At 40.0% G+C, this 23,197-nt stretch overlaps 1 pseudogene; it reads left to right on the top strand.

Moving 5' to 3' along the window:
• Positions 1-15,748: 15,748 nt before the first annotated feature.
• Positions 15,749-18,472, top strand: LOC119063938 (forkhead box protein K2-like; annotated as a pseudogene).
• The last annotated feature ends 4,725 nt before the right edge of the window (positions 18,473-23,197 follow it).

Raw genomic sequence — 23,197 nt, 5'->3', positions numbered from 1 at the left:
GGTGAAGCCAAAGAACATGAATAGAGGACTCATGAACATGGACAATGGGGATCATTGAGTGTGGGAGTAGGGGGGACCGGGTTGGGATGAGCAAGGTTGAAAAAGGTTTAAGGGGAAAAAATGGGAGGGATTTGGAGGAACAAGTATGAAGGACACAGGGACAAGAACTAAGAGGGGTGGAAATGGGAGGGAGGTGGGGAGCATGGGGCAGGGTGGGTCGGGATGAAAGAAATAGAAAACTGTACTTGAAAAATAACTAAATAAAAAATTTTTATAAAGATAAAAAAAAGAAAAAGGCAGGACAACTATAATTGAACAACAATAAATTAAAACAAAAAGGTGCATGTAAAAATAATATAAAGGTACATGTTGAAATATTTTAATATGTTAAATTAAATAAAATGTATTATTAAAATTTATAAAATAGGGTAAGTGCTCTCCTGAGCATTAATTCTAAGAAGCATTCTAAGATGTCTCTCTAAACTTTATGATCTATGTGATTGAAAGGCAGAAATTTATATTATAGACAACAGGAATAAAGTGGAACACTGACAGTAACACACTGAATTTGAGAAGCAGAGAAGAGGATTTCTAGCACCACATGAGACTCAGAGAAAGTCACTCTTCAATTTAATGACGTCCATTACTTGAGATCAGCTCTATTTAATGATGTGGCTACCATTAGTGTTTTCCTACCCCCTTACTTGAGGAACAACTTATGCAAAATATGTGCAGTAAAAAGAATCAAAATCTGGTAAAAATGTAAATAAAATTTGTTTCCCATCATACCTGTGAAGTGTCATTGTTCACTTTTACAATTAAATGAAGAGAAATGCAGAGTAATGAAATGACTCTCAACCCACGTATCCTATGATTGGCACAGTTGAAAACTAAGTTCAATGAACTCCGGTTTCGGATTCACTATTTTCAGTTCTGGTAAAGTTCTTTTCTCCAGTATGCTGAAAACTTACAGAGAAACTTTTTTTTATCATACTAAAAGAATATTCTTATACTCTTTCACTCTTAAACTTAAGTGGATAAAGCTAAGACACTTCTGACTTCATAAACAGGTTATGTAATCTGGCTCAGTTAATTGGTGGATGAAATTGCTCTGTATTTATATATCCTCTGTGGTTTGAAGCCGTGCAAACTGTACATTGTAATTCACTGCTCTTGTTTTCAAACTGTTTAAGTAATCATTTCTTACTAGCCAAATGTGAAATAGTCAGAACATGTACATAATAAAATTAGGTTGAAGTGACTAAACATGTATTGAGATTGATGATATTACTTAGTTTTGCATCATTTTGCCAAAACTATGGGGAGAAACACAGCTAAATACAGCAAAAGAATGAGTTGTGATTTAAACCAGTAAGTGTAAGTTGTCTTAAACACTATAAAAGTGTTTATGGTGATTATGACCTTAAGTTTTCACGTAACTGTAACAGTTTCATGTTACAGTTTTCAACTGTAAACTGTTGCAACATATCTGCTCCCAGCTGGAATGAAGTGAGACATAGTCTCCTCATAGTTGTAATGTAAGTGCTCTCAAATGGGATAAAGCACCTTGAGCAGTTTCTGGCACTTACTAGGGGTAAAATAAATGGAAGTTTTCCCTTACCCTTGCTGATGAAGTTTTTAAACAACAAAAGAACCTTTGAATAAATTTTCAAGATATTTCAGTCTTTTAAATTAGTATGATTTGCTAAGTTAGTTGGTTTTACTGTGCTTTTTATATTATTACTCATCTAACATAACTTTAAATAAATTACCTTTTGAGTTACTATTTGGCATCTTTTAGATACTTACATAGGTATTGTGTTAAATTTGGCATGCATTTATCTAAGAAAATGATATCCAACACCTTTCTGAAAAGGGAAGGGCAGGAAATCAAAAGTCCAACCCTCAGAATATTTTGCCCCAGGCATTCCACCTGTATTAAGCATTTGTCTCTAAAAAAGCATTGCCCTTGGTAGTGTGTCTGAAGTTTCATCACAAAAGCAAAATATCTATTATTATGAGCTATAATGCTAACCATGTGAAAACAGATATTTTGTTGGCATAGTTATTATGCAGGGACATAAAATATTAAAGAATCCTAGTAAAAGAGTTATATATAAGAAATATGAGTATTAATTTTTAAATTTATTTAATTATTCTTCAAGCACAGTTTTCTGTTTTTTACTCCATCCCAGCCCACCACCCAGTGCTCCCCATCTCCCTCCCATTTCCACCCTCCTCGGTTGTTGTCCATGTGTCCTTTATACTAGTTCCTGTAAATCCTTCCCCTTTATCCCCCGAAATTCTCTCCCCTCTGGTCCCTGTCCCCCTGTTCTCTATTTCAGTGTCTATGTTTTTATTTTGCTTGCTTGTTTGTTTTGGTGTTTAGCTCCCTATCAAAGGTGAGATCATATGGTATTTATCTTTCAACACCTGGCTTATTTCACTCAGCATAATACTTTCCAGTTCCATCCATACTGTTGCAAAGGGTAGGAGCTCCTTCTTTCTTTCTGCTGCATAGAATTCCATTGTGTATATGTACCACAATTTTTGGATCCATTCATTTACTGACGGGCACCTAGGTTGCTTCCAGCTCTTGGCTATTGTAAATTGTGCTGCTATGAACATTGGAGGGCATAGGTTGTTTTGGATTGGTCTTTTAGAGTTCTTAGAATATAATCCAGGCAGTGGAATTCCTGGGTCAAAAGGCAGGTCCATTTTTAGTTTTTTGAGGAAATTTGATACTGTTTTCCACAGTGGTTGTACCAGTCTGCAATCCCACCAAAAATGAATTAGGGTCCACTCTTCTCCACAACCTCTCCAACACTTGTTTGTTGCTTTGTTTATGATGGCCATTCTGACCGGTGTAAAGTGGTATCTCACTGTGGTTTTAATTTGCATCTCCCTGATAGCTAGTGATATTGAGCATCTTTTCATGTATCCCTGGATCTTCTGTATGTCCTCCTTGGAGAAATGTCTGTTCAAGTCCTTTGCCCACTTTTTAATTGGGTTACTTGTCTTCTTAGAGTGGAATCACACAAGTTCTTTGTATATTTTGGAGATTAAACCTTTGTCTGAGGTATCATTGGCAATTATGTTTTTCCATACAGTTGGATCTCTTTTTATTTTAATACTGTTTTCTTTAGCCATGCAAAAGCTTTTAATTTTGATGAAATCCCATTTATTTATTCTTTCCTTTATGTCCCTTGCTCTGGGGGACACATCAGTAAAAAAGTTGCTGCATGAAATATCTGAGATTTTCTTGACAATGTTCTCCTCTAGGACTTTAATGGTGTCACAGCTTATATTTAAGTCTTTTATTCACCTTGAATTTATTTCGGTGTATGGTATAAGTTGGTGCTTGACTTTCATTTTTTTGCATGCAGCTGTCCAGTTCTACCAACACCGTTTGTTGAAGAGGCTATTATTAGTCCAATTTATGTTGCTGCCGCCTTTGTTGAATATTAATTGGCTGTAGAGAGTTGGGTTGATTCCTGGGCTCTCTGTTCTGTTCCATTGGTCTATGTGCCAGTACCATGCTGTTTTGATTACAGTGGCCTTGTAATACAGTTTGATATCAGGTATTGTGATTCCTCCTACTTTGTTCTTCTCTCTCAAAATTGCAGCTGCTATTCGGGCTCGTTTATGGTTCCATATAAAATTTTGAAGTGTTTGTTCTATGTCTGTGAAATACACCATTGGTACTTTAATAGGTATTGCATTGAATTTGTGAATTGCTTTGGGTACTATGGACATTTTGATGATGTTAATTCTTCCAACCCATGAACACGGTATATGTTTCCATCTGTTTGTGTCTTCCTTGATACCTTTCTTCAGTGTTGTGTAGTTTTCTGAATACAGGTCTTTCACCTCCTTGGTTAGGTTTATTCCCGGATATTTTATTTTTCTTTTTGCTATATCGAATGGGATTTTTTCCTTGATTTCTGCTTCTGCTGATTCATTGTTTGTATACAAAAATGCCTTTGATTTCTGGATATTGACTTTGTATCCTGCTGTTTTGCCAAATTCACTTCTTAGGTTGGGCAGTTTTGGGGTAGAGTCTATAGGATTTTCCATGTACACTATCATGTCATCTGCAAACAATGACAATTTTGTTTCCTGCTTTCCAATTTGGATGCCTTTTATTTTGTTTTCTTGTCTGATAGCTGTGGCTAAAACTTTCAGTACTATATTGAATAGAAGTGGTGAAAGTGGATATCCTTGTCTTGTCCCTGATCTTAATGGAAAAGATTTTAGTTTTTGCCCATTGAGTATGATATTGGCTGTAGGTCTCTCATATATGGCCTTTATTATATTGAGGAATGCTCCCTCTATTCCCACTTTGCTGAGTATTTTTATCATAAATGGTGTTGTACCTTATCAAAACCCTTTTCCGCTTCTATTGATATGATCATGTGGTTTTTGTCTTTGCTTTTTTTTATATGATGTATTACATTTACTGATTTGCAAATATTGAACCATCCTTGCATCCCTGGGATGAATCCCACTTGGTCTTGGTGAATGATCTTTTTAATGTATTGTTGGATGCGATTTGCCAATATTTTGTTGAGCATTTTAGCATCTATGTTCATCAGCAATATTGGCCTGAAGTTTTCTCTCTTTGTTGTGTCTCTATCTGGTTTTGAAATTAAGATGATGCTGGCTTCATAAAAAGAATTTTGGAGTTTTCCATCCTTCTGTATTTTTTGGAATAGTCTGTGAAGAATAGGAGTTAGCTCTTCTTTAAATGCTTTGTAGAATTCTCCTGTGAAACCATCTGGTCCAGGGCTTTTGTGCTCTGGGAGATTTTTGATTACTGCTTCAATTTCATTTGCTGTTATTGGTCTATTCAGGCTTTCTGCTTCTTCTTTGTTGAGTTTTGGAAGATTATATTTTTCTAGAAATTTGTCCATTTCACCTAAGTTTTCAAATTTCTTGGCATACAGTTCTTCATAATAATTTCTTACAATCCTTTGTATTTCTGTGGGGTCAGTTGTAATCTCTCCTCTTTCATTTTTGATTGTGTTTATTTGGGTTCTCTCTCTTCTTTTCTTGATGAGCCTACTTAAAGGCCTGTCCATTTTGTTTATCTTTTCAAAAACCAGCTTCTAAATTTATTAATTATTAGAATTGTACTTTTAGTCTCTATGTCATATAATTCTGCTCTGATCTTGGTTATGTCCTTCCTTCCACTTGCTCTGGGCTGTCTTTGTTGTTGTTCCTCAAGTTCTTGTAGGCATAGGGTTAGGTTGTTTGTTTGAAATGTTTCTGTTTTTCTTAGGTAGCCCTATATTGCTATGAACTTCCCTCTCAGGACTGCCTTTACTGTGTCCCATAAGATTTGGGTTGTGAGATTGTTTTCATTTATTTCCAAAAATTTTTGATTTCTTCCCTGATTTCATTCTTGAACCATTCATTGTTTAATAGCATGCTACTCAATCTCCATGATTTTGAATTTTTGGGGTCTATTCTCTTGGGGTTTGTTTCCAGTTTCAGTCTCTTGTGGTCAGAGAAAATGCTTGGTATGATTTCAATTTTTTAAAATTTCTTGAGGCTTGTTTTGTGTTCTATCCTGTGGTCTATCTTTGAGAATGTTCCATGTGCATTTGAAAAGAATGTGTATTTAGCTTCTTTGGGATGAAGGGTTCTATATATGCCAGTTAAGTCCATTTCATCTAGGATGTTGTTCAATGTCACAATATCTTTGTTGATTTTTTGTTTGGAATATCTGTCCACTTTTGACAGTGGGGTATAAAAATCCCCAAGTATAATTGTGTTGCTGTCAATGTCTTTCTTGAAGTCTTCTAAGATTTTCTTTATGTATTTTGGTGTTCCTATGTTGGGTGCATATATAGTTACAATGTTTATGTCCTCTTGGTGAATTCTTCCCTTGAGTATCATAAAGTGACCTTCCGGGTCTCTTTTTATGGTCCTTTTTTGAAGTCTATTTTGTTTGATATGAGTATTGCTACCTCAGCTTTTTTTCCTGGCCGTTTGCTTGGAAAATTTGTTTCTAGCCCCTCACTTTTAGTCTGTGTAAGTCTTTTTTCCTGAGGTGGGTCTCTTGTAGGCAGCAAATGTGTGGGTCTTGCTTTCTTATCCATTCAGCTATTCTATGACTTTTGATTGGAGCATTTCTTCCATTTACCTTTAAGGATATTATTGATAGGTATTTATTCATTGTCATTTTTGTACCTATGCTTCCCATTGTCTCTCTCTTTCTTCCTTTCCTTAAAGCAGTCCTTTTAGTATTTCTTGTAGGGCTGGTTTGGTGGAGGTGTATTCTTCTAGACTTTTTTTTGTCTTGGAAGCTCTTTATTTGGCCTTCTGTCTTGATTGAGAACCTTGCTGGATAACGTAACCTTGGGTGAAGGCCTCTGGTTCTCATTACTTGGAATATTTCTTGCCATTCACCTTTTGCTTGGAGTGTTTCCATGGAGAAGTCAGTAGGTAACCTTATTGGGGCTCCCTTGTATGTTACTTCCTTTTTCTCCCTTGCTGCCTTTAAGATTCTCTCTTTGTCTTGGAATTTTGCCATTTTAATGATGATTTGTCTTGAAATGGGCCTCTTTGGGTTCCTCTTGATTGGGACTCTCTATGTTTCCTGGATTTGTGTGACTTTTTCTCTCATCAAATTAGGGAAGTTTTCCATCACTACTTTTTCAAATAGATTTTCTATCCTTTGCTCTTCTTCTCCTTCTGGTATCCCTATTATTTAGATATTATTATGTTTCATATTATTTTGTATTTCTCTTAATCCCTCTTCATTGTTTCTGAGCCTCTTTTCCTTTTCTTGCTTTTTCTGGGCATTTGTTTCTCCTTTGTCCTCCAACTTGCTGATCTGATCTTCTCCTTCATCTATCCTGTTTTTGATACCTTCTACTGTGTTCTTCAGCTCCGAAATTGTATTCTTCATTTCCTCTTGTCCCTTGCTGATAGTTTCTATTTCCTTTTTCGTGTTGATATAGTTTGCAGTGAGTTCATTGTAGCTCCCCTGTAGTTTCTGGTAGCTCATTGTGAGCTCTTTGAACTTCATGATAACCAGTGCTTTGAATTCAATAGCTGATAGCTGACTTGCCTCTATTTCATCTAGCATTCTTTCTGAGGCTTCTTCCTTTCCTTTCATTGGGGGGTTGTTTTTTTTGTCTTCCCATTGTTTGTGAGACTCTTCTTGTTAGCTTCAGCTTCTTAAATTGATTTGTTCTGGCTTCCTGGATTTATGCTGTGCACTTCTGTGGTATAATACCTGCGAGATTCAGTGGTGTAGTCTCCTTGATCTCCCTAAATCGCTGGTCTTGGGCTGTCCTTTAGATTGGCTCTGAGTTTGTCTTTGTGTTTTTGTTCTTTCTGGGTCTTTTTCTTTGTGGGTTCTTCCCACCATCTGGTTAACTGATGGTCCCTCTGTCCCATACCCATTTTAATTTGTTGTGCTGGTGAGGGAGGGTTGCATTGAAGCTAGTTCTTCTGCATGTACAGGGTTTTGAGGATTCTGTTTTGCTCTTGTTCAGTTGTTTGCCATGGGTAGTTTCTCCACTGTTTAGTTGTATTTCCAGGTAGGTCTTGGGTTGAGGTTTGTGTGGTTTCTACTCCCTCCTTCACCTTCCTCTGTTGTTATCTGTTGGTGGTTCCTTTGTTGTTGGATTTCCTCTTCCTTTGGGTATCCTGGTGTTCACTGCTTCCACCTATTCTTTTTGTGTGTGTGTGATAAGTTGGAGGGGAAGGCAAACTGGTTTATGACAACAGAAGAATATTCTATGATATTCACTCTAGCAGCCAGTATAGAAGATATAGGCACTCCCCTGACTATGTACAGCAACAACTGTAATCTTCAACCCACCTAGCCACTTTTCAGAATGGGTGGAAGAAAGATAAGGCTCTTGTTGGGGAGGGAAGGCTTATAATTTGGATCCAGAAAGGAGTGTGGTTGAGGGAGGTCAGATTCTGAGGTAAGGTGAGAATAAGGGATGTTAAATAGGTGTAGTGTGAGAGGGAACAGAGTCAACCACTGCAATATTATACTTCAGGCAACAATGTAGTGGGCTAAGATCTGGGGGGGGTGTTGTGTACTATTTACAACAGCATGCAACAACTGTTATTTACAATAATATTAGAGCAACAATCATATGACAGAATCTATGATATACCAAGATTAGGGAGTATTGGACTTTCAATAGTTTGCTAACTGGGCATGGGGAAGTAAAGGACAATAAATTAGCAATACACTATGGTTGAGGAGACAGGGGAAACCTGTCAAGTGATACAATATATCCAGCCAAGGTAAAGAAGACTATACAGAAAGAGGAGGAATACAGAGATACTATTAAAATAAAAGATGTAAGAATAATGACAAAATAATGAAAAATACAAATATGCAGTAACTTAGTAACTTGTAGTTTTTCTGTTATAGCAAAGTGAATTTTGTCTCTCTGTCTCTACTGTTGGATGCCCCCTCTTTGAGTCCAACTCTGGTCTTTTCGCCGTTCCAAGTCTTTTGTCTCATTTGCGGGGGGGAGGGGAGTGAAAAGAAAGAAAAAAAGGCAGCAGAAGGGATGAGAAAGTGGTAGATTTGGAAAGGAAGAAGGAATAAAACAAGAAAGAAGAAGAGAGAGGGTAAAAGTATTGAAAGCTAAAACAAAAATAAAGTTAAAAAATAAAAGATTATTGAAAACAAAAACACACAAAAAAACCCTCTTGTTGGCTTCCAGGTGGTCAAGCCTTTTCTTCTGGTCACACTAGCTGCAGCAGTCTGAGTGTCGAGTAGGTCTGCCTTTCTCCCTTCTAGGTGAACTCAGCTGGTCTCACTATTGCTCTCCCCAAATCCTCTCCTCAGTACCCCACTGAGAGCAGACTTTCCCCAGGATTCACAGTGCTGGCCTGGGGTGCATTCCCAGCCAGGCTTCTCTGGTCCCGCTGGCCTCTGCGTGAACCCTTCCCAGTGGTATGTGGGATTGCAAAGGCGAATCTCGATTCTCCCACGCCGGCGACCACAGACTCCACGTGTGATCAATGCTCTCTGATTTGCTTCTTTATACCCACTCCTCTCTCCCACAATCCAAGCATACAGATCTCTCCTGGCGTTTTTCAAACTGTGTCCTGCTGGGGAGGGAGGGAGCTTGTGACTGGCTCTCTCTCAGGGGCCTTGCAGCCAGCCCTCGGCACCCAGCTCCCAGAGTCCGAAGGAGACCCAGCAGACCCTGCCCAGGCCTAGTGCAACTGGGGACACAACGGTGACTCTCAGTTCTCCCAAGCAGGAGTCCACAGACTCCATGTGTGATCAGAGCTCTCTGTTTTGCATCTTCATACCCACTCCTCTCCCTGATACTCCAAGCAAACAGATCTCTTTTGGCATTTTTCAAACTGCGCCTGGCTGGGTAGGGAGGGAGCTGGTGACTGGCTCTCTCCCAGGGTCCTTGAGCCAGCCCTCGGTTCCCAGAGACTGAGGCAGAACAACCCGGGCCCTGGCACAGGCTCGGCCCTGGCCTGGCCCAGCGGAGGGCCTTCGACCTCTGCACCATTCCCTGGGAACTTATTGACCTGCAGCCGTCTCTCCTCACCTTCTGGTCATTCAGAGTCTGCTGCGCTCCTCTGCAGATCAGCCCAGTTTTTCTCCGGTGTGTGGGGGGAAGCAAAATCCTTTGTTGTACTCTGCGGCCATCTTCCCCTGGCCCTGAATATTAATTTTTTAAACAAACAAACAATAAAAATATACATTAAAATATCCATTCATCAAAAATGAAATAATTGGGGTAATTACCTTTTCTACTGAAAAAGTTTACTAATGAAAACTCCATCTATATATTTACGTAGAATTATATTTATAAAATTAATAATGTTGAATACTTTTTATTCTTTCATATAAACATAGGTAAAAAATTATACTTAGTTATTCTAGGCAAAGCTGATATTTTTTAAAACAAAAGTATTTAGAAAGACTTCACTCACATACATGTTCTTTTGTTGCTAATGGAACCTTGGCTGTCAAATTAAAGGAAACAAATATATGTATAAACAATAGCCTTTTTCACAATTTATATTTTAAGTTTAGTAGAGTCTTGAGACACTATTAATTTCTAAGCATGTTTAGAATTTCAATAATAAAGAAATACTTCTATTGTTACAGCATGTTTGTGTTTTGAATTTCATGACATTGACACACTCATTAAACATGTTAGTTTTTTTTTATTTTTCTGCTAATCTTTTAAGCCATAACTTGAATGATCAAATGGAGAGAGTGAATATAATTATTTAATGTGCAGAATTTCATGTAACCGTTTGTATTTATCTAGCTCTTTAAGTTTCCAACTCACTTTCATGTTGTCATTCATCCAGCATCTATATGCATATACCCATATTTTTAGGACTATAAGATGCACTTTTTTGTCCTGAATTTGGAAGGAAAAGGGGGATATGTCTTATAGTTTGAATGTAGTTTACCTGGCTCGCTGTGGGGTGGAGAGCAGCAGTGGAGCAGGGTCACAGATTATTAAATACTTTAATGCATTTTTTGCTTCAAAATTTTATTTCCTATTTTCCTCCTCTAAAACCTAGGTGCATCTTTTGGTCCAGTGCATCTTATGGTCCTATAAATACCTAAATGTATGAGGTCCATTTCATGTAGAGGAGGCAAAATAGCATTGAGACAACAGATTGCAGGATTGAGCATGTGGATTTTTTTCTCCTTTGTCTTGAAATACAATAGAAGAGGAATGTAATATATTTTGCTTATTTGAAAGATGTGGGGGGGGGGATTTTCCCTCAAGTTCCCCCATCCACCACGGATGAAAGAAAACACTACCGAGACATGATCTGCTTGGAGAGGAGAGGTGGCCAGTTTCTCAGAAGAAAAAGGCAAGGAGCCCCTTCCTCCAGGAGCTTTTATTGGGTTGTAATACACAGGAATACAGGGTGGCAAGGATAAAACAGTAGCTAACATTTCAAAGAAATCAGAGAGCTTAGTCTGAGTCAGAGTCTGTCAGGAATAGGGTTTTGCAGAAACTTTGGGTGACATACTCATTTCCTGCTCAGACCCTTAACATATGAATGAAGACACTCTTAGCAAAGCAGGTTTCACAGGATTTTTAGGAATTCTTTCTTATGCCAGATTTCCCCGGATTCTAACAAGGCGAGGAGCTGTATTCCACCCTATCAGGTATTCAGGCTTAAGTGGATTAGAGCCAGGAAGCACTTCTCCCAGAGGACATGGGGAATCGAGCTATGTCAGAATAGCCAGGGGGTGAGGGTCCATCACTCCTTCTTTGTTGCATGCAGCCCCCCGAGTCCTTCCATGATGGCCTCCCAAGTGACTGAGTCTGGCTTAGGTTGCCTCTCGTTGTGAGAAGTCTTACCCATCTCTGACTTCTGACCATGCTTTGGGGTCAGGGAGAGGAAACTGAGGCAGCATTGGCTACCAGAGACAAGCCTTTGTCTCCTGTGGCTTGCATTCTAGAGGTCACTTGCTCATCCTTAGCCATGGGAGGTAGTTACAATTCCTGAAACCAGGCAGAGCAGTCCCCAACAGAAAGAATCATCTAATCCCTACGCTGGATTTAGGCTATGTGCACTGGGAGTGGGGGAAAGAATTACACAATATTTAGATTAATAGAATATTCATTAAGGGCTCAATTACTTAGGGGCAAGTGCAATAGTTTAACATATCCTTACCATTTATTATGTGTTAGGCTACAAACACTAAAGTTAATAACACAGCCTTCTATTGTTGGTCCAATTTGACTCTCATCTCACCCTGGTAGTTTCACTCACTTCGTATTGTTCCCCATGCTGTCATACACAACTACTGAACAGATTTCTCTTTTTTAATATTTTATTTTATTCTATTTTATTTTTATTGTTGTTCAACTATAGTTGTCTCTATTTTCCTTCCACCATTCCCACTGCTTCCCTTACCCCAGTCATCCCCACCTCCCACCCTTGATCCTAACTTCCTTTGGTTTTGTCCATATGTTTCATATGTTCCTGAAAACCCTTTTCACCTTCCCCCCATTATCCCTTCCCACCTCCCCTCTGGTTACTGTCAGTTTGTTCTTAATTTCATTGCCTCTGGTTATATTTTGCTTGCTTGTTTGTTTTGTTGATTAGGTTCTACTTATAGGTGAGATCATATGGCATTTGTCTTTCACGGCCTGGATCTGTTATTTACTGCCTGTTAATCTTTTTAAAGGGTCATGGTATCCACACTATGCTTGGACTCACCAGGGTCCCTATCCTCACTCAGCTCACCAGCACTTTATGATTCACGTGTGAGAAAAGAGAAATTGGACACCTCTGGAACTATTTTATACCTCCATACTCTTTCTCTCCGTTCCTACTTTCTGGAACATCATCTTAGCATAAAGCCTTTCTTGAATCTCTCTGATGGTAAGTGTCCCTGCTTTAGATTTACACAAGACTAAGTGTCCCTCTGGTTGGCATGGCTGTTAGTTGTGGCCTCAAACCTCAAAGTGGGTTTTAATGTACTATCTGCCCTTTAATATGTGAGTACCATGAACCTTCACAGGTCTCCCATTCCTGGTCAGCAAAATGGGGTATCCATCATTATAATAGTACGTGTCTCAAAGGGGATTCACTGAAGTAATACTTATAAATCACTTTAGCGTAGTACCTTGCACTTATTATGTCATAAATGTTACAATGGATACACATTTATATTATTTATCATTATCAGCAGTTATCATTGTAATAGCACTTTCTGCATTACTCTGACACGATTTCTCCCATAAACTGAAGGGCAAGAGGCTAAAGTCATGAATGTTTTCAGTGCCTTCAGTGCAGCCCCTGGTGATTCCTGAAGTTCCTGACTGCCATTCTCTCTTCCTTTTGTAGGGACAAAACCAGACTCTTGGGTTCCTTACATTCTTCAGAATTTAGAAGGTACTTACATATTTAACTTCTGTTTTTAAGTTTAGAGTTAAATAATACAATTATTCAATTGTGTGCAGAGTCAATGATGCTATTTGCTTATTTTCTGTTTTTGTTTAAACTCTGAAAGTAGAATGGTAGATGGTGGATTTAACTAGTCAACTCTTCTATGATAACTTCTTAATTTTCAATGTCAACAGAAGTGTTTTTTTCCTGAGTTTTCATTTTTAAAGATTTCAAAATTTGTGCCTTTTCCACTTATTCAAAAGCACTATTGTAGGGTTAAATATATTTCTTCAAACATAAATTTTAGTCACTTGTTTTTAGTATTGCCATCTTTCTGTAGCCACAGTGAAAGGGGACTTGCATGGCAAGTATATAATTTCCTCATTTACTCTTACTGGGACTTGTCAGTTCTGTTGGAATTAATAAAGGACTTTAAATTTAAAACCAAAATTGTTTACCAGAAATATATGGAGATTTAAAATTGTTATACCTGGACTTCTGCCAAGATGGAGGCATAGGTGGATGTGCCGTGCCTTTGCACACAACCAAGTTTAGAGACAACTAAATATTAGCAACAGAAATCACAGCCAGAACACGGAAAATTGAACTTTTCGGAAGTCTGTTAACAATAAATTCTTCAGCCTGACCAGTAAGGGGCGAAACCAGTGGCTGGTAAGTGGGGTTGCACAGGAAAACTCGGTCAGAGGGACTCAGGCGCGGGGAATCCAGACACGTGGAATCCAGGCGCAGGGTTGGACCTAGTGAGTGACTGAGCCAGCGACCAGGCGAGCGACCGTGGGGGAGACAGTGGGGGAGCTGTGCTGAGTGTTGACTGTGGTCTCGCATTTGTGCACAGGCGGACAGGCGAGGGAGTGGGCAGTTGCACCGGGGCCCAGGGGGTCCCCGCGGCAAGTGGCAATGGAGGGCACCGCCATTTCCCTGCTCTGACCCCACCTCCACATACAGCATCATAACCCAGTGACTCTGAGTGGCCCAGCCCAGGTGAACCACCTAAGGGGCTCCTCACCCAGCTGTGAGGAACAGCAGAGGGGGTCGCCATTTACCTGCTCTGACCACGCCCCCACATACAGCATCACAACCCAGTGACCTGGGAGTCCAAGGCGCCACTTCTCACACTGAAAGGGTGCGAAAAGACCAAAAATGGCTCAAGATCTCAAAGCCCCAGAACCTATAGATCTAAGCGATGAAGAAATAGCAAAACTCTCAGAAGCACAGTTTAAAACACTAGTCATCAGGATCCTCACAGAACTGGTTGATTATAGCCACAAATTAGACAAATATATGAAGGCAAAACTAATTGAAATGAATGGAATTGCACAGGACACCAATAGCAATGAAAAGGAAACTGGGACTCAAATCAATGGAGTGGACCAGAAGAAAGCAAATAATGGCCAAACCAAAAAGAATCAAGAAGCAAGAATTCAAAGAAATGAGGAGAGTCTTAGGAAACTCCAGGACATTTTTAAACGCTCCAACATCTGAATTATAGGGGTACCAGAAGGGGGAAAGGCACAGCCACCAGTGGAAAACTTATTTGAACAAATGATAAAGGAGAATTTCCCCAATCTGGCAAAGGAAATAGACTTCCAGGAAATTCAGGAAGCTCAGAGAGTATTAAAGAAATTGGACCCAAGAAGGAACACACCAAGGCACATCATCATTACATTAGCCAAAATTAAAATGAAGGAGAGAATCCTAGAAGCAGCAAGAGCTAAGGGAACAGTCACCTAAAAAGCAGTCCCCATCAGACTGTCAGTGGATTTCTCAAAAGAGACCTCACAGGCAAGAAGGGGCTGGAAAGAGGTATTCCAAGTCATGAAATCCAAAGACCTACAACCAAGATTGCTCTATCCAGCAAAACTTTCATTTAGAATGGAAGGACAGATAAAGTGCTTCTCAGATAAGATCAAATTCAAGGAGTTCATCATCACCAAGCCCTTATTATATGAGATGTTAAAGGGACTTACCTAAGAAAAAGAAGTTAAAGAAACATGAACAGTGAAAGGACAACATACTCACAGTTATTAACAACCACACCTAAAACAAAAGCAAACTAAAAGGACAGCTAGATCAGGAGTGGAAACATAGAAATGAATATCTCAAGGAGAGTTAGCAACAGGGGAATAGGAGGAGGAGAAGGGGGAAGAAGGTACAGAAAATAAGTAGCATAGACAGTAGATAGAAAATAGATGGAGGGGCAAGAATAGCATGGGAAATATAGAATCTAAAGGACTTGAGACACATGGTCATAAACTAAAGGGGGGGTAATGGTGGGGATGGGGGGGTAGGGTGGAGGGAAATGAAAGGGGGAATAGAACAACTGTAACAGCATAATCAATAAAAAAATTAAAAACAAAACAACAAAAAAATTGTTATACCCAAGATACCTAGGAGATATGCATATTTTTGGTTATTATTAATACTCCCATACCCAACCTCCTCTTGCATTTTTCTTTTTGTTTCAGTTGCTTAATAATTTATTTTTCTTCCTTTTCTCTAGAAGAGCATTCAAAATTTAATATTGGGATGATATTTACTATAAATTATATAAATGAGTATTTATAGAATCATGTTTTACATATGGCAATGAATGATTAATTATAACAATTTTACCCTTCTTTTATGTAATATCTAAAGTATAAGTACTTTGAGGTTATTTAGATAGGATGTTTATTTGAAAATAAAAATGTTTATTGTCTTTTATCTTTATTTTAGCTTTTTCTCTAGCTCAGCTCTTGCACATACACCCTCTCTTCCATTCAAGATTCACAGGAGCTTCAAAATGAAGTGTGAACAGCCTTAGCTTATCACTCGCCAGGTGGTGGCCTTGTTTGGCCTCAGTTCCATGGCTGCAGCTCCAGGGCAGAGGGAGCCCAGCTTTGCATACCCACTGGCAGGCCTCCTGCCAGCAAAGGCTGGCATAGGTACGGGCAGAGGATCCCTGGGTGGTGGCGGAGTTGTGGCACTCCTTAAGGGCCGACAGTTTGAGCACCTACCTGAGGATGAAGCTCTTGGTGCCTATCACCCACAACCACTCTGAGAGCTCTGTGAACATGAGCATGGGCCACCTTGGGCCATTCGGGTGGTGACTTCTGTGCTGACTCCGTTAGAGCAGCATGTTCAGGGACAGTGTGTTCCAGAGGCATGGTACACTGCTGCAGTTGTCACACCTGTGTACTTTCAGGTGCCCGACCACAAACATAAAATCCACTTTCCTGTCAAGCAAGAAGAGGAAGAAGAAGCAGAAAAAGCCAGAGTCCCTGGTATAGTAGATGCAGACATACATCTCACCCGTGACCATCAACATTCCAGACACCACATCCCAAGACTTCAGCCCCCTGTTCTCCTCCAGGGGAACCATCAGTTGTGGGGGTGACTTCTCCCCAAGTCCTCTTGTGTGCCACAGACGAAAGTGAATGTGGCCGAGTCGTGCTGTGATCTGTTTAGGGAGAAGTGGGTTGTGGCCAGTTTCTCAGGGAAGACAGAGCCCAGCAGCAGCCAGTTTCTCCAAGGAGTAAAAGGCCCTGAGCCTCCTGCTCCATAGCCTTTTATTGGGTTGTAATACACAGGAATACAGGGTGGCAAGGATCAAACAGTAGGTAACATTTCAAAGATATCTGAGGGCTTCAGAGTCTGAGTCAGTGTCTGTCAGGAAGAGAGTTGCAGAAACTTTGGAAGACATAATCATTTCCTCTCAGACGCTTATCATATGAATGAAACACTCTTAGCAGAGCAGATTTCATAGGTTTATCAGAAAGTCTTGGTGATGTCAGATTTTTCCCCAAGACGCACTCTAGCAAGGCAAGGAGCTGCACCTCTCCCCAACAGGTATTCAGGCTTAAGAGGATTAGAGCCAGGAAGTGCTTCTCCCAGAGAACATGGGAACTCGGGCTATGTCACAGCCGGGGGCAATGGCGAGAATCCATTGCTCTTTGTGGCAGCCCCCCCCAATTCCTTCCATGAAAGCCTCCCAAGTGACCAAGTTTGGCTTAGGTTGCCCCCTGCTGTGAGGAGTCTTACCCGTCATTGACTTCCGACCAAGCTTTGGGGGCAGGGAGAGGAAACTGAGGCAGCATTTGCTACCGGAGACAAGCTTTGTTTCTTGCAGCTGGCACTCCAGAGGTCATCCCTCACCCTTAGCCACAAAAGATCGAGATACAATTTTTAAAAATAGGTAGAGTGGTCTACAACAATCAGTGCTGCAAACTCCTGGCCATCCAGCCCTGGGAAGTAGGATCTTTAGGGTCCAAAATTGGCTGTGTGATACCATCTGACCTCAGTTTAATGGCTGACAATATGCAGCCAGAAAATGAAAAGGAAGCTTTAGGTGGAGACAGCACAAAGGATGACTCAAAGCTATCCCAGTGTATTTCTGTACACAGTTAGTAGTAGAAGCAATTATGATGGCTCCTGATAAGCAGCTCACCCTAAATGGAATTTATACACACATCACTAAAAAGTATTCATACTGCAAGACTATGGACAAGGGTTGGTAGAATTCAACTCGCTACAGGCTCTCTCTGAATTCTCATTTCATCAAAACATCACTTTCCCAGGAGGAGCCAGGTAAAGGCTCATTCTGGAGGAAAGATCCTGCTTCTGGAGCAAATTAATAGAGCAGGGTTTTAGAAAAAGATGGACTAGGGGAGTCCCCTACTTTAGAGCCCCTATGGGACCACTCTTGTCTGGAAGTGTCCAAGCTGCTCCTAATCATGCTGGAGTCCTGTCTGTTTGCTCCATTGGTGTCCAGACTTTTAAGAGTCTCCATTAAGAGTTGCTTTATTGATGTGGAGGGTAGGAAGGTACGCTAGCCTCTGCTGGAGCCCTGAGCCTGGTGCCTCACAGCCCAACTTGGCTGTAATCCAGGAGGCATGGTTTGTCAAGTGCATAAGACTCCATCTAGTCAGTGTTTTATTTGCAGTACAGGGACAGCTGCCCTTCATGATCAGGGCTCACACCTGTACTGTCTCTGCCCCCATGACTACCTTAACTTCCCAGCAACCCATCATGCAGGTGGTTCACATGGTCCACAGCTTCCCAGCAGTGTCCAATACCAGCATGGCTGGACTAGCCCCAGGGAACAGGAACGCTGTCACCAGGCAAGCTATAATCAATCACTCAAGAGGCCTTGCTGGCCCTTCTTAAGGCAGAGCTGCAGAAGAATGGAGATCACCAAAAAGTGAAAGTGGAACATATTACTGAGATGAACTAGGCCACCCTAGCTGCCGCCAGCAGGGCCTAAATGATACCTGTGCAGATAGTCATCATGTGCAATAGGCACCTCTCTCTAGGTCAGCACCAACTACCAATACAAACTGCAAAAGGGCCTCAACCTGGTGATCCTTGCTATGCCTGGCCAGGTGAACAATGCAGGGGTGAGTCCTCTGCACATGCTGGTGACACAGGTATCAGTGTCAGACTTCCTTCCCACAAAGCACCGGAAAGGGACCAATTGGAGCAGTAAGAGCTGAAGCTGGTCAAGACCAAAGATGAAAAGAACATCATCATTGCCCTGAGTATGGGTGGACATGCTGCTGGTGCTGTGAGGAAGAAGGACATTCAGAACTAGTGACCAGGAGAGCTTTCCTACTTTATTGTTAAGTCTGTGGTGCCAAAAGGAGACACTGTTTCTCACCGCTGACCTCAGAGTGCATTCTCTATGTGGGCAGAGGGCACTGCAGTTGGACTTCACAACAGTGCTGAAAACACAAAACCCAGGTGGCCTTGAAACTTCTTAAAAACAGAAGTGACACCTGAACTTTAAAAACACACAAGGAAACCTGGTTCCAGCAGGGTTTCCCTGCCCAGTGCTCAGGCATGTGCAACGCAAGGCCCAGATGGCTATGAATGCAGCACAACATAAAATTCTAAATTTACTCAAAACATTAGGAAATATCTGTGTTTTTTATAGTGTTTGTGTATTTAATATGTGGCCCAAGGCAACTCTTCTTCTTCCAGTGTGGCTCAAAGATGCCAAAAGTCTGGACACCCCTGCTTTAACTCAAAGAAATGACTCTCCGTCTTTTTGAGGGAGAAGAGCACTGGGTACCAGTGCAATCAGGCAGACTGGGCACTCTTTGTGGGAACAGTGCAGGAGCCACTCAGCCACACTCAGAGGATATGTGGGACTGGCAGGTAACACAGTATTTTGTTGTTCACATGTGGAATTAGACTATTTTGAGGTGTACTTTCTTTCTTTACAAAATAATTGGGCCTTTGACATTTCAGAGCACTCCATTTTACTTGGATATTTGGAAGCACACAGGACATTTAGTGTGGATTTTATTTGGAGAAAAGAAGCAACATAGTTTGTGTATTTATGTTTTTTTTTTGTTCTCAGACTATGGAATGATTAACTTTGATTAAGGTGCAGGAGGAGTTATGTGATGACAGCTGCCTGTTTTCCTGTTAGAGCAGCGGCCTGTTGAGTTTATTCCTCCATTTCGGTGTATGGGACAGACAGATGAACTCTGTAGGGATGCATGGATGAACTGCTGGCTGATGGGCTGCACCTAACTGTTTCTTTTTCTTGCTACTTTTTGTTGTGTGTTTCTTTGTGTGGACTTCATCCCTGACATAATATTCCAGTCTAAGTAAAACAAGTCTCCTTGTGTTTAAAATGACAGAATTATTGCTACTTTATTTGAAAAAAATTCACTCATTTATCACACATGCTTTCAAACAAATGTCACAGATCTCTTGGCATGTTTGCTATTTTAAGTGTGGTCACCAGCTGGTCATCATCTGAGAAGCTGTTTGTCTGACCCTGTGCCTTAGTCATGCAAGAGCAGCTGCTGGGGCAGAGCAGAAACTGAGGGTTAATTTACAAGGGTCTTGGAAGCAAGCACCCTGCAGTTATGCACTGGAAGAATCAAGGTCATTTTGTAATTTTTTCATAAGAAATTCCCCTAAAATTTTGGAACTTAATCCACCACTAAGGAAATAACAGTGAGAGAATAAGAAATAGGAGCCCTCCCAAAAGCAGAGCAATGCTCCTATGAAAGAAAACGACTTGTCTTTCCATCATGTTCCATGACCTGAGGGCTGAGTAGCCTTGCAACTGAAAGAGAAAGAAGTCTTTGGCCTTACTGTGAATTTTTAAGTGCCATCATTATAATGTTATTTATTTAAATGTAGTTTGGCATGCCTGTGTTGCAGGCCAGTTCCCAGCAGGGGACTCATGAGAGGCAACCATACACTGATATTTCTCTCCTTCTCTTCCCCTCTAAAGATAAATAAATAAAACTTTTAAAAAATAAATAAATGTAGTTTGTATTTATTATTTTAAGGAGAAAAAAGTACCTGTATTTTCCTGGTGGAATGAAGTAGCTCAGAATGATATATTGAGGCAGTTTTAAAACATTTATTATTTACCCAAAGACAATAAATCTGTTCTAAGTATTGTGTGTCAATCCAAAGTATGGAGCTATCGCAACGTTACTGCAGGTAATACACATCAAAAATTATGAAAATAAAAAAGGAAGTATGAGTGCATGGAAAGTTGCTCCTTTGGAGATTTCATCCATACTGAATAGTCTCAATAAATGGCACATATTTTAGAATACATTTAAATGTCCTCCTTTCTCTCTCAGTGTATGTGAGTGTGAGTGTGTGTGTGTGTGTGTGTGTGTGTGTGTGTGTGTGTAAACCAAAGCAGGGCATCCAGTTCAAGCCCAAGCCCAATACTTTATTTATTATCATTATTTTTATTTATTTATTTATTTATTTATTTATTTATTTATTTATTTATTTCAGGTATTATTGTCTCCATTTTCTCTCATCACTCTCACTCACCCCACCCATCCCCACATCCCACCTTTAATCATACCCCCTTTTGGCTTTGTCCATATGTCCTTTATACATGTTCCTTGATGACCCTTCCCCTTTTTCCCCTGACCCCCCACCCCACTTTCAGTTTGTTCTTTATTTCAATGTCTCTGGTTGTATTTTGCTTGCTTGTTTGTTTTGTTGATTAGGTCCCCCTTATAGGTGAGATCATATGGTATTTGTCTTTCACCACTTGGCTTATTTCACTTAGTATAATGATCTCCAGATCTATCCATGCAGTCATGAAGGATAGGAGCTCCTTCTTCCTTTCTGTTGCATAGTATTCCATTGTGTAAATGTACAACAGTTTTTTAATCTACTCATTTGCTGATGTGCACTTAGGTTGCTTCCATAATTTGGCTATTGTAAATTGTGCTGCTATGAACATTGGGGTGCATAGGTTATTTTGAATTTGTATTTCAGGATTCTTAGGGTATACTACCAGCAGTGGAATTACCAGGTCAAAAGGGAGTTCCATTTTTAGTTTTCTGAGGAAATTCCATACTGTTTTTCACAGTGGCCATACCAGTCTGCATTCCCACCAACAGTGCACTAGGGTTCCATTTCTCCACAACCTCACCAGGACTTATATGTTGATTTGTTTATTATGGCTATTTTAACTGGTGTGAAGTAGTATCTTATAGTGGTTTCAGCTTGCATTCCTCTGATGGCTAGTAATGCTGAGCATCTTTCATTAGGACATCTCTGGGCCCTCTGTATGTCCTTCCTGGAGACTTGTCTGCACATCCACTTGCCCAATTTTTAATTGGATTGCTTGTCTTTCTGGAGTGGAGTTGTGTGAGTTTTTTTATATATTTGGAAGATCAAACCCTAGTCCAAGGTATCTTTGGCAAATATATTTTCTTATATGGTTGGTTCACTTTTCATTTTGCTGATTTTTTTTAGCCATGCAGAAGCTTTTTATTTAGATGAAGTCCTATTTGTTTATTCTTTCCTTTATATCCCTTGCTCTAGGGGACATATCTTAAAGGTGTGTGGAATATCTGAGATATTCCTGCTTATGTTCTCCTCTAGGACTTTTATGGTGTCACGACTTATGTTTAAGTCTTTTTATCCATCCTGAGTTTGCTTTGTGTATGGTGTAAGTTGGTGGTTGAGTTTCTTTTTTTTGCATGTAGCTGTCCAGATCTCCCAGAGGCTATTTTGACTTCATTTTATACTTCTTCCCCCTTTGTTGAATATTAATTGACCATAGGAACATGGGTTTATTTCTTGGTTCTCTATTCTGTTCCATTGTTCCATGTGTCTGTTCTTATGCCAGTACCAGACTGTTTTGATTACCATGGCCTTGTAATATAGTTTGATGTCAGGTATTGTTATCCCTCTTATCTTGTTCTCCTTTCTCAAAATTACTGTGCCAAGCCTAATACTTTAAAGTTCAGAGGAACATCCTACAGGGAACTCAGTGGAATTTCAGGAGAAGGTATACATTGTTCTCTATGGACATAGTCTTACTATATTTATAGGGGACTCTGTGATGCTAAAGTTCAGCAGAGGGTCAGATCAAGAACTTGGAATGAGGTTGCCAAGGTCTCCATGCTTTTTCACACCATTTACTGAGTATCATTTTAACAGTGGGAAATTGTAACCTTCCCCATAATTCTTTTGTTTCTGTAAGTGCTGACTTTGACTAATATCTAGCTTGTAGATAAATAGCATGTTTGTATAAGTATCCTAAGAACTAACTTCAGAAGATACAAACTCTGACCATCAGGCATCCCAGCTCTGGGAGTTTGCTGACCTTCATTCATGGAGGCTAAAGGCTATAAAGCCAAGATGTTACATACCTATCACTTGCCTTATTGGAATGGACTTTGCTTGTCTGCACATAGAGAAATTTTCAACCTCCTCTCATGATCTCTTTCTTCTTTTCTCCTCTTCCTCCCTATAAAAACCTCTGCTTGCACTGAGATGTGGAGATGGGCTCTGTGACATGAGTTCCCCATCTTCTAGGTTTCTGACACCTGAAAATAAAGTGCTTTCCTTTACATCAGCATGTGCCTCTCAAATATTGGCTTTTGTAGTGGCAGGCAGCTGGACATGCATTTGGTTATGTCATGTTCAGCAAGTAATTTCAGTCTTTTTGTCAGTATATTTGCCATAGAGGATGGTTGTGGGTAGTATTTCAGAAAGTGTTGCTTATATAGTTTCTGAAATTTGGTCCAAGATTTCATAGTTGTAGAAAAGATTTTATTTTAAGAAAGCTTGTATCATTTCCATGTTTTGATTTATAAAGGTGGGAGGGGAGCTTATTGAATGCTATTGAGAAAAAACTTTACACTAATATTTTGTTCAAATACAGTTTTTCACCAAAATTAAAAGCAAGATTAATAGATTCATAATCTACTATCCTCAAGATATGAGTTGCTGCTGTACTTGTATTATTGGCCTTTCTTGAGATCTGATTATATGGGGTTTGCTACCTCTCTTAAGCTGAAAACTAGAC

This window comes from Artibeus jamaicensis, unplaced genomic scaffold (genome assembly GCF_021234435.1).
Source record: "Artibeus jamaicensis isolate MK-2021 breed Jamaican fruit bat unplaced genomic scaffold, CSHL_Jam_final contig_311, whole genome shotgun sequence".
Lineage (NCBI taxonomy): Eukaryota > Metazoa > Chordata > Mammalia > Chiroptera > Phyllostomidae > Artibeus > Artibeus jamaicensis.
The sequence above is the reverse complement of the archived record's forward strand: the minus strand, read 5'-3'. Positions and strand labels throughout refer to the sequence as shown.